Source organism: Leuresthes tenuis, unplaced genomic scaffold, assembly GCF_036924035.1.
Source record: "Leuresthes tenuis unplaced genomic scaffold, fLeuTen1.0.hap1 SCAF_23, whole genome shotgun sequence".
NCBI classification, from domain to species: domain Eukaryota; kingdom Metazoa; phylum Chordata; class Actinopteri; order Atheriniformes; family Atherinopsidae; genus Leuresthes; species Leuresthes tenuis.
The window spans coordinates 28535213-28550605 of NW_027325377.1; positions in this window are offsets into that span (position 1 = coordinate 28535213).

The window sequence follows — 15393 nt, forward strand, 5'->3', positions numbered from 1 at the left end:
TTCCGTTTCTGGTCCACGATAATTTTGTGTTTCTGTTTCACGGTAATGTTCCGTTTCTGGTCCACGATAATGTTCTGTTTCGGTTTCATGGTAATGTTCTGTCTCTGGTCCACGATAATGTTCCGTTTCTGGTCCACGATAATTTTGTGTTTCTGTTTCACGGTAATGTTCCGTTTCTGGTCCACGATAATGTTCTGTTTCGGTTTCACGGTAATGTTCTGTCTCGTGTCCATGATAATGTTCCGTTTCTGGTCCACGATAATGTTCTGTTTCAGTTTCACGGTAATGTTCCGTTTCTGGTCCACGATAATGTTCTGTTTCTATTTCACGGTAATGTTCCGTTTCTGGTCCATGATAATGTTCTGTTTCACGGTAATGTTCTGTCTCTGGTCCATGGTAATGTTCTGTCTCTGGTCCACGGTAATGTTCGGTTTCAAGGTAAAGTTCGGTCTCTGGTACACAGTAATGTTCTGTCTCTGGTCCGCGGTAATGTTCTGTCTCTGGTCCACGGTAATGTTCGATCTCTGGTCCACGATAATGTTCGGTTTCACGGTAATGTTCCGTCTCTGGTCCACGATAATGTTCTGTTTCGGTTTCACGGTAATGTTCCGTTTCTGGTCCACGATAATGTTCTGTTTCGGTTTCACGGTAATGTTCCGTCTCTGGTCCACGGTAATGTTCTGTGTCTGGTCCACGATAATGTTCGGTTTCACGGTAATGTTCCGTCTCTGGTCCACGATAATGTTCCGTCTTTGGTCCACGATAATGTTCTGTTTCTGTTTCACGGTAATGTTCCGTTTCTGGTCCACGATAATTTTGTGTTTCTGTTTCACGGTAATGTTCCGTTTCTGGTCCACGATAATGTTCTGTTTCGGTTTCATGGTAATGTTCTGTCTCTGGTCCACGATAATGTTCCGTTTCTGCTCCACGATAATTTTGTGTTTCTGTTTCACGGTAATGTTCCGTTTCTGGTCCACGATAATGTTCTGTTTCGGTTTCACGGTAATGTTCTGTCTCGTGTCCATGATAATGTTCCGTTTCTGGTCCACGATAATGTTCTGTTTCAGTTTCACGGTAATGTTCCGTTTCTGGTCCACGATAATGTTCTGTTTCTATTTCACGGTAATGTTCCGTTTCTGGTCCATGATAATGTTCTGTTTCACGGTAATGTTCTGTCTCTGGTCCATGGTAATGTTCTGTCTCTGGTCCACGGTAATGTTCGGTTTCAAGGTAAAGTTCGGTCTCTGGTACACAGTAATGTTCTGTCTCTGGTCCGCGGTAATGTTCTGTCTCTGGTCCACGGTAATGTTCGATCTCTGGTCCACGATAATGTTCGGTTTCACGGTAATGTTCCGTCTCTGGTCCACGATAATGTTCTGTTTCGGTTTCACGGTAATGTTCCGTTTCTGGTCCACGATAATGTTCTGTTTCGGTTTCACGGTAATGTTCCGTCTCTGGTCCATGGTAATGTTCCGTCTCTGGTCCACGATAATGTTGTGTTTCTGTTTCACGGTAATTTTCCGTTTCTGGTCCATGATAATTTTCTGATTCACGGTAATGTTCTGTCTCTGGACCATGGTAATGTTCTGTCTCTGGTCCATGGTAATGTTCTGTCTCTGGTCCACGGTAATGTTCGGTTTCAAGGTAAAGTTCGGTCTCTGGTCCACAGTAATGTTCGATCTCTGGTCCACGATAATGTTCTGTTTCGGTTTCACGGTAATGTTCCGTTTCTGGTCCACGATAATGTTCTGTTTCGGTTTCACGGTAATGTTCCGTCTCTGGTCCACGGTAATGTTCTGTGTCTGGTCCACGATAATGTTCGGTTTCACGGTAATGTTCCGTCTCTGGTCCACGATAATGTTCCGTCTTTGGTCCACGATAATGTTCTGTTTCTGTTTCACGGTAATGTTCCGTTTCTGGTCCACGATAATTTTGTGTTTCTGTTTCACGGTAATGTTCCGTTTCTGGTCCACGATAATGTTCTGTTTCGGTTTCATGGTAATGTTCTGTCTCTGGTCCACGATAATGTTCCGTTTCTGCTCCACGATAATTTTGTGTTTCTGTTTCACGGTAATGTTCCGTTTCTGGTCCACGATAATGTTCTGTTTCGGTTTCACGGTAATGTTCTGTCTCGTGTCCATGATAATGTTCCGTTTCTGGTCCACGATAATGTTCTGTTTCAGTTTCACGGTAATGTTCCGTTTCTGGTCCACGATAATGTTCTGTTTCTATTTCACGGTAATGTTCCGTTTCTGGTCCATGATAATGTTCTGTTTCACGGTAATGTTCTGTCTCTGGTCCATGGTAATGTTCTGTCTCTGGTCCACGGTAATGTTCGGTTTCAAGGTAAAGTTCGGTCTCTGGTACACAGTAATGTTCTGTCTCTGGTCCGCGGTAATGTTCTGTCTCTGGTCCACGGTAATGTTCGATCTCTGGTCCACGATAATGTTCGGTTTCACGGTAATGTTCCGTCTCTGGTCCACGATAATGTTCTGTTTCGGTTTCACGGTAATGTTCCGTTTCTGGTCCACGATAATGTTCTGTTTCGGTTTCACGGTAATGTTCCGTCTCTGGTCCATGGTAATGTTCCGTCTCTGGTCCACGATAATGTTGTGTTTCTGTTTCACGGTAATTTTCCGTTTCTGGTCCATGATAATTTTCTGATTCACGGTAATGTTCTGTCTCTGGACCATGGTAATGTTCTGTCTCTGGTCCATGGTAATGTTCTGTCTCTGGTCCACGGTAATGTTCGGTTTCAAGGTAAAGTTCGGTCTCTGGTCCACAGTAATGGTCGATCTCTGGTCCACGGTAATGTTCGATCTCTGGTCCACGATAATGTTCGGTTTCACGGTAATGTTCCGTCTCTGGTCCACGATAATGTTCTGTTTCTGTATCACGGTAATGTTCCGTTTCTGGTCCACGATAATTTTGTGTTTCTGTTTCACGGTAATGTTCCGTTTTTGGTCCACGATAATGTTCGGTTTCACGGTAATGTTCTGTCTCTGGTCCACGGTAATGTTCTGTGTCTGGTCCACGATAATGTTCGGTTTCACGGTAATGTTCCGTCTCTGGTCCACGATAATGTTCCGTCTTTGGTCCACGGTAATGTTCTGTCTCTTGTCCACGATAATGTTCCGTTTCTGGTCCACGATAATTTTGTGTTTCTGTTTCACGGTAATGTTCCGTTTCTGGTCCACGATAATGTTCTGTTTCGGTTTCACGGTAATGTTCTGTCTCGTGTCCATGATAATGTTCCGTTTCTGGTCCACGATAATGTTCTGTTTCAGTTTCACGGTAATGTTCCGTTTCTGGTCCACGATAATGTTCGGTTTCTGTTTCACGGTAATGTTCCGTTTCTGGTCCATGATAATGTTCTGTTTCACGGTAATGTTCTGTCTCTGGTCCATGGTAATGTTCTGTCTCTGGTCCACGGTAATGTTCGGTTTCAAGGTAAAGTTCGGTCTCTGGTCCACAGTAATGTTCGATCTCTGGTCCACGGTAATGTTCGATCTCTGGTCCACGATAATGTTCGGTTTCACTGTAATGTTCCGTCTCTGGTCCACGATAACGTTCTGTTTCTGTATCACGGTAATGTTCCGTTTCTGGTCCACGATAATTTTGTGTTTCTGTTTCACGGTAATGTTCCGTTTCTGGTCCACGATAATGTTCGGTTTCACGGTAATGTTCTGTCTCTGGTCCACGGTAATGTTCTGTGTCTGGTCCACGATAGTGTTCGGTTTCACGGTAATGTTCCGTCTCTGGTCCACGATAATGTTCCGTCTTTGGTCAACGATAATGTTCTGTTTCTGTTTCACGGTAATGTTCCGTTTCTGGTCCACGATAATTTTGTGTTTCTGTTTCACGGTAATGTTCCGTTTCTGGTCCACGATAATGTTCTGTTTCGGTTTCACGGTAATGTTCTGTCTCTGGTCCAAGATAATGTTCCGTTTCTGGTCCACGATAATTTTGTGTTTCTGTTTCACGGTAATGTTCCGTTTCTGGTCCACGATAATGTTCTGTTTCGGTTTCACGGTAATGTTCTGTCTCGTGTCCATGATAATGTTCTGTTTCTGGTCCACGATAATGTTCTGTTTCAGTTTCACGGTAATGTTCCGTTTCTGGTCCACGATAATGTTCTGTTTCTATTTCACGGTAATGTTCCGTTTCTTGTCCATGATAATGTTCTGTTTCACGGTAATGTTCTGTCTCTGGTCCATGGTAATGTTCTGTCTCTGGTCCACGGTAATGTTCGGTTTCAAGGTAAAGTTCGGTCTCTGGTCCGCGGTAATGTTCTGTCTCTGGTCCACGGTAATGTTCGATCTCTGGTCCACGATAATGTTCGGTTTCACGGTAATGTTCCGTCTCTGGTCCACGATAATGTTCTGTTTCGGTTTCACGGTAATGTTCCGTTTCTGGTCCACGATAATGTTCTGTTTCGGTTTCACGGTAATGTTCCGTCTCTGGTCCACGGTAATGTTCCGTCTCTGGTCCACGATAATGTTGTGTTTCTGTTTCACGGTAATTTTCCGTTTCTGGTCCATGATAATTTTCTGATTCACGGTAATGTTCTGTCTCTGGTCCATGGTAATGTTCTGTCTCTGGTCCACGGTAATGTTCGGTTTCAAGGTAAAGTTCGGTCTCTGGTCCACAGTAATGTTCAGTCTCTGGTCCGCGGTAATGTTCTGTCTCTGGTCCACGGTAATGTTCAATCTCTGGTCCACGATAATGTTCGGTTTCACGGTAATGTTCCGTCTCTCGTCCACGATAATGTTCTGTTTCGGTTTCACGGTAATGTTCCGTTTCTGGTCCACAATAATGTTCTGTTTCGGTTTCACGGTAATGTTCCGTCTCTGGTCCACGGTAATGTTCCGTCTCTGGTCCACGATAATGTTGTGTTTCTGTTTCACGGTAATGTTCCGTTTCTGGTCCATGATAATGTTCTGTTTCACGGTAATGTTCTGTCTCTGGTCCACGGTAATGTTCTGTCTCTGGTCCACGGTAATGTTCTGTCTCTGGTCCACGGTAATGTTCGATCTCTGGTCCACGATAATGTTCGGTTTCACGGTAATATTCCGTCTCTGGTCCATGATAATGTTCTCTTTCTGTTTCACGGTAATGTTCCGTTTCTGGTCCACGATAATTTTGTGTTTCTGTTTCACGGTAATGTTCCGTTTCTGGTCCACGATAATGTTCTGTTTCGGTTTCACGGTAATGTTCTGTCTCTGGTCCACGATAATGTTCCGTTTCTGGTCCACGATAATTTTGTGTTTCTGTTTCACGGTAATGTTCCGTTTCTGGTCCACGATAATGTTCTGTTTCGGTTTCACGGTAATGTTCTGTCTCGTGTCCATGATAATGTTCCGTTTCTGGTCCACGATAATGTTCTGTTTCAGTTTCACGGTAATGTTCCGTTTCTGGTCCACGATAATTTTCTGTTTCTGTTTCACGGTAATGTTCCGTTTCTGGTCCATGATAATGTTCTGTTTCACGGTAATGTTCTGTCTCTGGTCCATGGTAATGTTCTGTCTCTGGTCCACGGTAATGTTCGGTTTCAAGGTAAAGTTCGGTCTCTGGTCCACAGTAATGTTCGATCTCTGGTCCACGGTAATGTTCGATCTCTGGTCCACGATAATGTTCGGTTTCACGGTAATGATCCGTCTCTGGTCCACGATAATGTTCTGTTTCTGTATCACGGTAATGTTCCGTTTCTGGTCCACGATAATTTTGTGTTTCTGTTTCACGGTAATGTTCCGTCTCTGGTCCACGATAATGTTCCGTCTTTGGTCCACGATAATGTTCTGTTTCTGTTTCACGGTAATGTTCCGTTTCTGGTCCACGATAATTTTGTGTTTCTGTTTCACGGTAATGTTCCGTTTCTGGTCCACGATAATGTTCTGTTTCGGTTTCACTGTAATGTTCTGTCTCTGGTCCACGATAATGTTCCGTTTCTGGTCCACGATAATTTTGTGTTTCTGTTTCACGGTAATGTTCCGTTTCTGGTCCACGATAATGTTCTGTTTCAGTTTCACGGTAATGTTCTGTCTCGTGTCCATGATAATGTTCCGTTTCTGGTCCACGATAATGTTCTGTTTCAGTTTCACGGTAATGTTCCGTTTCTGGTCCACGATAATGTTCGGTTTCACGGTAATGTTCTGTCTCTGGTCCACGGTAATGTTCTGTGTCTGGTCCACGATAGTGTTCGGTTTCACGGTAATGTTCCGTCTCTGGTCCACGATAATGTTCCGTCTTTGGTCAACGATAACGTTCTGTTTCTGTATCACGGTAATGTTCCGTTTCTGGTCCACGATAATTTTGTGTTTCTGTTTCACGGTAATGTTCCGTTTCTGGTCCACGATAATGTTCGGTTTCACGGTAATGTTCTGTCTCTGGTCCACGGTAATGTTCTGTGTCTGGTCCACGATAGTGTTCGGTTTCACGGTAATGTTCCGTCTCTGGTCCACGATAATGTTCCGTCTTTGGTCAACGATAATGTTCTGTTTCTGTTTCACGGTAATGTTCCGTTTCTGGTCCACGATAATTTTGTGTTTCTGTTTCACGGTAATGTTCCGTTTCTGGTCCACGATAATGTTCTGTTTCGGTTTCACGGTAATGTTCTGTCTCTGGTCCAAGATAATGTTCCGTTTCTGGTCCACGATAATTTTGTGTTTCTGTTTCACGGTAATGTTCCGTTTCTGGTCCACGATAATGTTCTGTTTCGGTTTCACGGTAATGTTCTGTCTCGTGTCCATGATAATGTTCTGTTTCTGGTCCACGATAATGTTCTGTTTCAGTTTCACGGTAATGTTCCGTTTCTGGTCCACGATAATGTTCTGTTTCTATTTCACGGTAATGTTCCGTTTCTTGTCCATGATAATGTTCTGTTTCACGGTAATGTTCTGTCTCTGGTCCATGGTAATGTTCTGTCTCTGGTCCACGGTAATGTTCGGTTTCAAGGTAAAGTTCGGTCTCTGGTCCGCGGTAATGTTCTGTCTCTGGTCCACGGTAATGTTCGATCTCTGGTCCACGATAATGTTCGGTTTCACGGTAATGTTCCGTCTCTGGTCCACGATAATGTTCTGTTTCGGTTTCACGGTAATGTTCCGTTTCTGGTCCACGATAATGTTCTGTTTCGGTTTCACGGTAATGTTCCGTCTCTGGTCCACGGTAATGTTCCGTCTCTGGTCCACGATAATGTTGTGTTTCTGTTTCACGGTAATTTTCCGTTTCTGGTCCATGATAATTTTCTGATTCACGGTAATGTTCTGTCTCTGGTCCATGGTAATGTTCTGTCTCTGGTCCATGGTAATGTTCTGTCTCTGGTCCACGGTAATGTTCGGTTTCAAGGTAAAGTTCGGTCTCTGGTCCACAGTAATGTTCAGTCTCTGGTCCGCGGTAATGTTCTGTCTCTGGTCCACGGTAATGTTCAATCTCTGGTCCACGATAATGTTCGGTTTCACGGTAATGTTCCGTCTCTCGTCCACGATAATGTTCTGTTTCGGTTTCACGGTAATGTTCCGTTTCTGGTCCACAATAATGTTCTGTTTCGGTTTCACGGTAATGTTCCGTCTCTGGTCCACGGTAATGTTCCGTCTCTGGTCCACGATAATGTTGTGTTTCTGTTTCACGGTAATGTTCCGTTTCTGGTCCATGATAATGTTCTGTTTCACGGTAATGTTCTGTCTCTGGTCCACGGTAATGTTCTGTCTCTGGTCCACGGTAATGTTCTGTCTCTGGTCCACGGTAATGTTCGATCTCTGGTCCACGATAATGTTCGGTTTCACGGTAATATTCCGTCTCTGGTCCATGATAATGTTCTCTTTCTGTTTCACGGTAATGTTCCGTTTCTGGTCCACGATAATTTTGTGTTTCTGTTTCACGGTAATGTTCCGTTTCTGGTCCACGATAATGTTCTGTTTCGGTTTCACGGTAATGTTCTGTCTCTGGTCCACGATAATGTTCCGTTTCTGGTCCACGATAATTTTGTGTTTCTGTTTCACGATAATGTTCTGTTTCTATTTCACGGTAATGTTCCGTTTCTTGTCCATGATAATGTTCTGTTTCACGGTAATGTTCTGTCTCTGGTCCATGGTAATGTTCTGTCTCTGGTCCACGGTAATGTTCGGTTTCAAGGTAAAGTTCGGTCTCTGGTCCGCGGTAATGTTCTGTCTCTGGTCCACGGTAATGTTCGATCTCTGGTCCACGATAATGTTCGGTTTCACGGTAATGTTCCGTCTCTGGTCCACGATAATGTTCTGTTTCGGTTTCACGGTAATGTTCCGTTTCTGGTCCACGATAATGTTCTGTTTCGGTTTCACGGTAATGTTCCGTCTCTGGTCCACGGTAATGTTCCGTCTCTGGTCCACGATAATGTTGTGTTTCTGTTTCACGGTAATTTTCCGTTTCTGGTCCATGATAATTTTCTGATTCACGGTAATGTTCTGTCTCTGGTCCATGGTAATGTTCTGTCTCTGGTCCACGGTAATGTTCGGTTTCAAGGTAAAGTTCGGTCTCTGGTCCACAGTAATGTTCAGTCTCTGGTCCGCGGTAATGTTCTGTCTCTGGTCCACGGTAATGTTCAATCTCTGGTCCACGATAATGTTCGGTTTCACGGTAATGTTCCGTCTCTCGTCCACGATAATGTTCTGTTTCGGTTTCACGGTAATGTTCCGTTTCTGGTCCACAATAATGTTCTGTTTCGGTTTCACGGTAATGTTCCGTCTCTGGTCCACGGTAATGTTCCGTCTCTGGTCCACGATAATGTTGTGTTTCTGTTTCACGGTAATGTTCCGTTTCTGGTCCATGATAATGTTCTGTTTCACGGTAATGTTCTGTCTCTGGTCCACGGTAATGTTCTGTCTCTGGTCCACGGTAATGTTCTGTCTCTGGTCCACGGTAATGTTCGATCTCTGGTCCACGATAATGTTCGGTTTCACGGTAATATTCCGTCTCTGGTCCATGATAATGTTCTCTTTCTGTTTCACGGTAATGTTCCGTTTCTGGTCCACGATAATTTTGTGTTTCTGTTTCACGGTAATGTTCCGTTTCTGGTCCACGATAATGTTCTGTTTCGGTTTCACGGTAATGTTCTGTCTCTGGTCCACGATAATGTTCCGTTTCTGGTCCACGATAATTTTGTGTTTCTGTTTCACGGTAATGTTCCGTTTCTGGTCCACGATAATGTTCTGTTTCGGTTTCACGGTAATGTTCTGTCTCGTGTCCATGATAATGTTCCGTTTCTGGTCCACGATAATGTTCTGTTTCAGTTTCACGGTAATGTTCCGTTTCTGGTCCACGATAATTTTCTGTTTCTGTTTCACGGTAATGTTCCGTTTCTGGTCCATGATAATGTTCTGTTTCACGGTAATGTTCTGTCTCTGGTCCATGGTAATGTTCTGTCTCTGGTCCACGGTAATGTTCGGTTTCAAGGTAAAGTTCGGTCTCTGGTCCACAGTAATGTTCGATCTCTGGTCCACGGTAATGTTCGATCTCTGGTCCACGATAATGTTCGGTTTCACGGTAATGATCCGTCTCTGGTCCACGATAATGTTCTGTTTCTGTATCACGGTAATGTTCCGTTTCTGGTCCACGATAATTTTGTGTTTCTGTTTCACGGTAATGTTCCGTCTCTGGTCCACGATAATGTTCCGTCTTTGGTCCACGATAATGTTCTGTTTCTGTTTCACGGTAATGTTCCGTTTCTGGTCCACGATAATTTTGTGTTTCTGTTTCACGGTAATGTTCCGTTTCTGGTCCACGATAATGTTCTGTTTCGGTTTCACTGTAATGTTCTGTCTCTGGTCCACGATAATGTTCCGTTTCTGGTCCACGATAATTTTGTGTTTCTGTTTCACGGTAATGTTCCGTTTCTGGTCCACGATAATGTTCTGTTTCAGTTTCACGGTAATGTTCTGTCTCGTGTCCATGATAATGTTCCGTTTCTGGTCCACGATAATGTTCTGTTTCAGTTTCACGGTAATGTTCCGTTTCTGGTCCACGATAATGTTCGGTTTCACGGTAATGTTCTGTCTCTGGTCCACGGTAATGTTCTGTGTCTGGTCCACGATAGTGTTCGGTTTCACGGTAATGTTCCGTCTCTGGTCCACGATAATGTTCCGTCTTTGGTCAACGATAACGTTCTGTTTCTGTATCACGGTAATGTTCCGTTTCTGGTCCACGATAATTTTGTGTTTCTGTTTCACGGTAATGTTCCGTTTCTGGTCCACGATAATGTTCGGTTTCACGGTAATGTTCTGTCTCTGGTCCACGGTAATGTTCTGTGTCTGGTCCACGATAGTGTTCGGTTTCACGGTAATGTTCCGTCTCTGGTCCACGATAATGTTCCGTCTTTGGTCAACGATAATGTTCTGTTTCTGTTTCACGGTAATGTTCCGTTTCTGGTCCACGATAATTTTGTGTTTCTGTTTCACGGTAATGTTCCGTTTCTGGTCCACAATAATGTTCTGTTTCGGTTTCACGGTAATGTTCTGTCTCTGGTCCAAGATAATGTTCCGTTTCTGGTCCACGATAATTTTGTGTTTCTGTTTCACGGTAATGTTCCGTTTCTGGTCCACGATAATGTTCTGTTTCGGTTTCACGGTAATGTTCTGTCTCGTGTCCATGATAATGTTCTGTTTCTGGTCCACGATAATGTTCTGTTTCAGTTTCACGGTAATGTTCCGTTTCTGGTCCACGATAATGTTCTGTTTCTATTTCACGGTAATGTTCCGTTTCTTGTCCATGATAATGTTCTGTTTCACGGTAATGTTCTGTCTCTGGTCCATGGTAATGTTCTGTCTCTGGTCCACGGTAATGTTCGGTTTCAAGGTAAAGTTCGGTCTCTGGTCCGCGGTAATGTTCTGTCTCTGGTCCACGGTAATGTTCGATCTCTGGTCCACGATAATGTTCGGTTTCACGGTAATGTTCCGTCTCTGGTCCACGATAATGTTCTGTTTCGGTTTCACGGTAATGTTCCGTTTCTGGTCCACGATAATGTTCTGTTTCGGTTTCACGGTAATGTTCCGTCTCTGGTCCACGGTAATGTTCCGTCTCTGGTCCACGATAATGTTGTGTTTCTGTTTCACGGTAATTTTCCGTTTCTGGTCCATGATAATTTTCTGATTCACGGTAATGTTCTGTCTCTGGTCCATGGTAATGTTCTGTCTCTGGTCCATGGTAATGTTCTGTCTCTGGTCCACGGTAATGTTCGGTTTCAAGGTAAAGTTCGGTCTCTGGTCCACAGTAATGTTCAGTCTCTGGTCCGCGGTAATGTTCTGTCTCTGGTCCACGGTAATGTTCAATCTCTGGTCCACGATAATGTTCGGTTTCACGGTAATGTTCCGTCTCTCGTCCACGATAATGTTCTGTTTCGGTTTCACGGTAATGTTCCGTTTCTGGTCCACAATAATGTTCTGTTTCGGTTTCACGGTAATGTTCCGTCTCTGGTCCACGGTAATGTTCCGTCTCTGGTCCACGATAATGTTGTGTTTCTGTTTCACGGTAATGTTCCGTTTCTGGTCCATGATAATGTTCTGTTTCACGGTAATGTTCTGTCTCTGGTCCACGGTAATGTTCTGTCTCTGGTCCACGGTAATGTTCTGTCTCTGGTCCACGGTAATGTTCGATCTCTGGTCCACGATAATGTTCGGTTTCACGGTAATATTCCGTCTCTGGTCCATGATAATGTTCTCTTTCTGTTTCACGGTAATGTTCCGTTTCTGGTCCACGATAATTTTGTGTTTCTGTTTCACGGTAATGTTCCGTTTCTGGTCCACGATAATGTTCTGTTTCGGTTTCACGGTAATGTTCTGTCTCTGGTCCACGATAATGTTCCGTTTCTGGTCCACGATAATTTTGTGTTTCTGTTTCACGGTAATGTTCCGTTTCTGGTCCACGATAATGTTCTGTTTCGGTTTCACGGTAATGTTCTGTCTCGTGTCCATGATAATGTTCCGTTTCTGGTCCACGATAATGTTCTGTTTCAGTTTCACGGTAATGTTCCGTTTCTGGTCCACGATAATTTTCTGTTTCTGTTTCACGGTAATGTTCCGTTTCTGGTCCATGATAATGTTCTGTTTCACGGTAATGTTCTGTCTCTGGTCCATGGTAATGTTCTGTCTCTGGTCCACGGTAATGTTCGGTTTCAAGGTAAAGTTCGGTCTCTGGTCCACAGTAATGTTCGATCTCTGGTCCACGGTAATGTTCGATCTCTGGTCCACGATAATGTTCGGTTTCACGGTAATGATCCGTCTCTGGTCCACGATAATGTTCTGTTTCTGTATCACGGTAATGTTCCGTGTCTGGTCCACGATAATTTTGTGTTTCTGTTTCACGGTAATGTTCCGTCTCTGGTCCACGATAATGTTCCGTCTTTGGTCCACGATAATGTTCTGTTTCTGTTTCACGGTAATGTTCCGTTTCTGGTCCACGATAATTTTGTGTTTCTGTTTCACGGTAATGTTCCGTTTCTGGTCCACGATAATGTTCTGTTTCGGTTTCACTGTAATGTTCTGTCTCTGGTCCACGATAATGTTCCGTTTCTGGTCCACGATAATTTTGTGTTTCTGTTTCACGGTAATGTTCCGTTTCTGGTCCACGATAATGTTCTGTTTCAGTTTCACGGTAATGTTCTGTCTCGTGTCCATGATAATGTTCCGTTTCTGGTCCACGATAATGTTCTGTTTCAGTTTCACGGTAATGTTCCGTTTCTGGTCCACGATAATGTTCTGTTTCTGTTTCACGGTAATGTTCCGTTTCTGGTCCATGATAATGTTCTGTTTCACGGTAATGTTCTGTCTCTGGTCCATGGTAATGTTCTGTCTCTGGTCCACGGTAATGTTCGGTTTCAAGGTAAAGTTCGGTCTCTGGTCCACAGTAATGTTCGATCTCTGGTCCACGGTAATGTTCGATCTCTGGTCCACGATAATGTTCGGTTTCACGGTAATGTTCCGTCTCTGGTCCACGATAACGTTCTGTTTCTGTATCACGGTAATGTTCCGTTTCTGGTCCACGATAATGTTCGGTTTCACGATAATGTTCTGTCTCTGGTCCACGGTAATGTTCTGTGTCTGGTCCACAATAATGTTCGGTTTCACGGTAATGTTCCGTCTCTGGTCCACGATAACGTTCTGTTTCTGTATCACGGTAATGTTCCGTTTCTGGTCCACGATAATGTTCGGTTTCACGATAATGTTCTGTCTCTGGTCCACGGTAATGTTCCGTTTCTGGTCCACGATAATGTTCTGTTTCGGTTTCACGGTAATGTTCTGTCTCGTGTCCATGATAATGTTCCGTTTCTGGTCCACGATAATGTTCTGTTTCAGTTTCACGGTAATGTTCCGTTTCTGGTCCACGATAATGTTCTGTTTCTATTTCACGGTAATGTTCCGTTTCTGGTCCATGATAATGTTCTGTTTCACGGTAATGTTCTGTCTCTCGTCCATGGTAATGTTCTGTCTCTGGTCCACGGTAATGTTCGGTTTCAAGGTAAAGTTCGGTCTCTGGTCCACAGTAATGTTCTGTCTCTGGTCCGCGGTAATGTTCTGTCTCTGGTCCACGGTAATGTTCGATCTCTGGTCCACGATAATGTTCGGTTACACGGTAATGTTCCGTCTCTGGTCCACGATAATGTTCTGTTTCGGTTTCACGGTAATGTTCCGTTTCTGGTCCACGATAATGTTCTGTTTCGGTTTCACGGTAATGTTCCGTCTCTGTTCCACGGTAATGTTCCGTCTCTGTTTCACGGTAATTTTCCGTTTCTGGTCCATGATAATTTTCTGATTTACGGTAATGTTCTGTCTCTGGTCCATGGTAATGTTCTGTCTCTGGTCCATGGTAATGTTCTGTCTCTGGTCCACGGTAATGTTTGGTTTCAAGGTAAAGTTCGGTCTCTGGTCCACAGTAATGTTCTGTCTCTGGTCCGCGGTAATGTTCTGTCTCTGGTCCACGGTAATGTTCAATCTCTGGTCCACGATAATGTTCGGTTTCACGGTAATGTTCCGTCTCTCGTCCACGATAATGTTCTGTTTCGGTTTCACGGTAATGTTCCGTTTCTGGTCCACGATAATGTTCTGTTTCGGTTTCACGGTAATGTTCCGTCTCTGGTCCACGGTAATATTCCGTCTCTGGTCCACGATAATGTTGTGTTTCTGTTTCACGGTAATGTTCCGTTTCTGGTCCATGATAATGTTCTGTTTCACGGTAATGTTCTGTCTCTGGTCCACGGTAATGTTCTGTCTCTGGTCCACGGTAATGTTCTTTCTCTGGTCCACGGTAATGTTCGATCTCTGGTCCACGATAATGTTCGGTTTTACGGTAATATTCCGTCTCTGGTCCATGATAATGTTCTGTTTCTGTATCACGGTAATGTTCCGTCTCTGGTCCATGATAATGTTCTGTTTCTGTATCATGGTAATGTTCCGTTTCTGGTCCACGATAATGTTCGGTTTCACGGTAATGTTCTGTCTCTGGTCCACGGTAATGTTCTGTGTCTGGTCCACGATAATGTTCGGTTTCACGGTAATGTTCCGTCTCTGGTCCACGATAATGTTCTGTTTCGGTTTCACGGTAATGTTCTGTCTCTGGTCCACGATAATGTTCCGTTTCTGGTCCACGATAATTTTGTGTTTCTGTTTCACGGTAATGTTCCGTTTCTGGTCCACGATAGTGTTCTGTTTCGGTTTCACGGTAATGTTCTGTCTCGTGTCCATGATAATGTTCCGTTTCTGGTCCACGATAATGTTCTGTTTCAGTTTCACGGTAATGTTCCGTTTCTGGTCCACGATAATGTTCTGTTTCTATTTCACGGTAATGTTCCGTTTCTTGTCCATGATAATGTTCTGTTTCACGGTAATGTTCTGTCTCTGGTCCATGGTAATGTTCTGTCTCTGGTCCACGGTAATGTTCGGTTTCAAGGTAAAGTTCGGTCTCTGGTCCACAGTAATGTTCTGTCTCTGGTCCGCGGTAATGTTCTGTCTCTGGTCCACGGTAATGTTCGATCTCTGGTCCACGATAATGTTCGGTTTCACGGTAATGTTCCGTCTCTGGTCCACGATAATGTTCTGTTTCGGTTTCACGGTAATGTTCCGTTTCTGGTCCACGATAATGTTCTGTTTCGGTTTCACGGTAATGTTCCGTCTCTGGTCCACGGTAATGTTCCGTCTCTGGTCCACGATAATGTTGTGTTTCTGTTTCACGGTAATTTTCCGTTTCTGGTCCATGATAATTTTCTGATTCACGGTAATGTTCTGTCTCTGGTCCATGGTAATGTTCTGTCTCTGGTCCATGGTAATGTTCTGTCTCTGGTCCACGGTAATGTTCGGTTTCAAGGTAAAGTTCGGTCTCTGGTCCACAGTAATGTTCAGTCTCTGGTCCGCGGTAATGTTCTGTCTCTGGTCC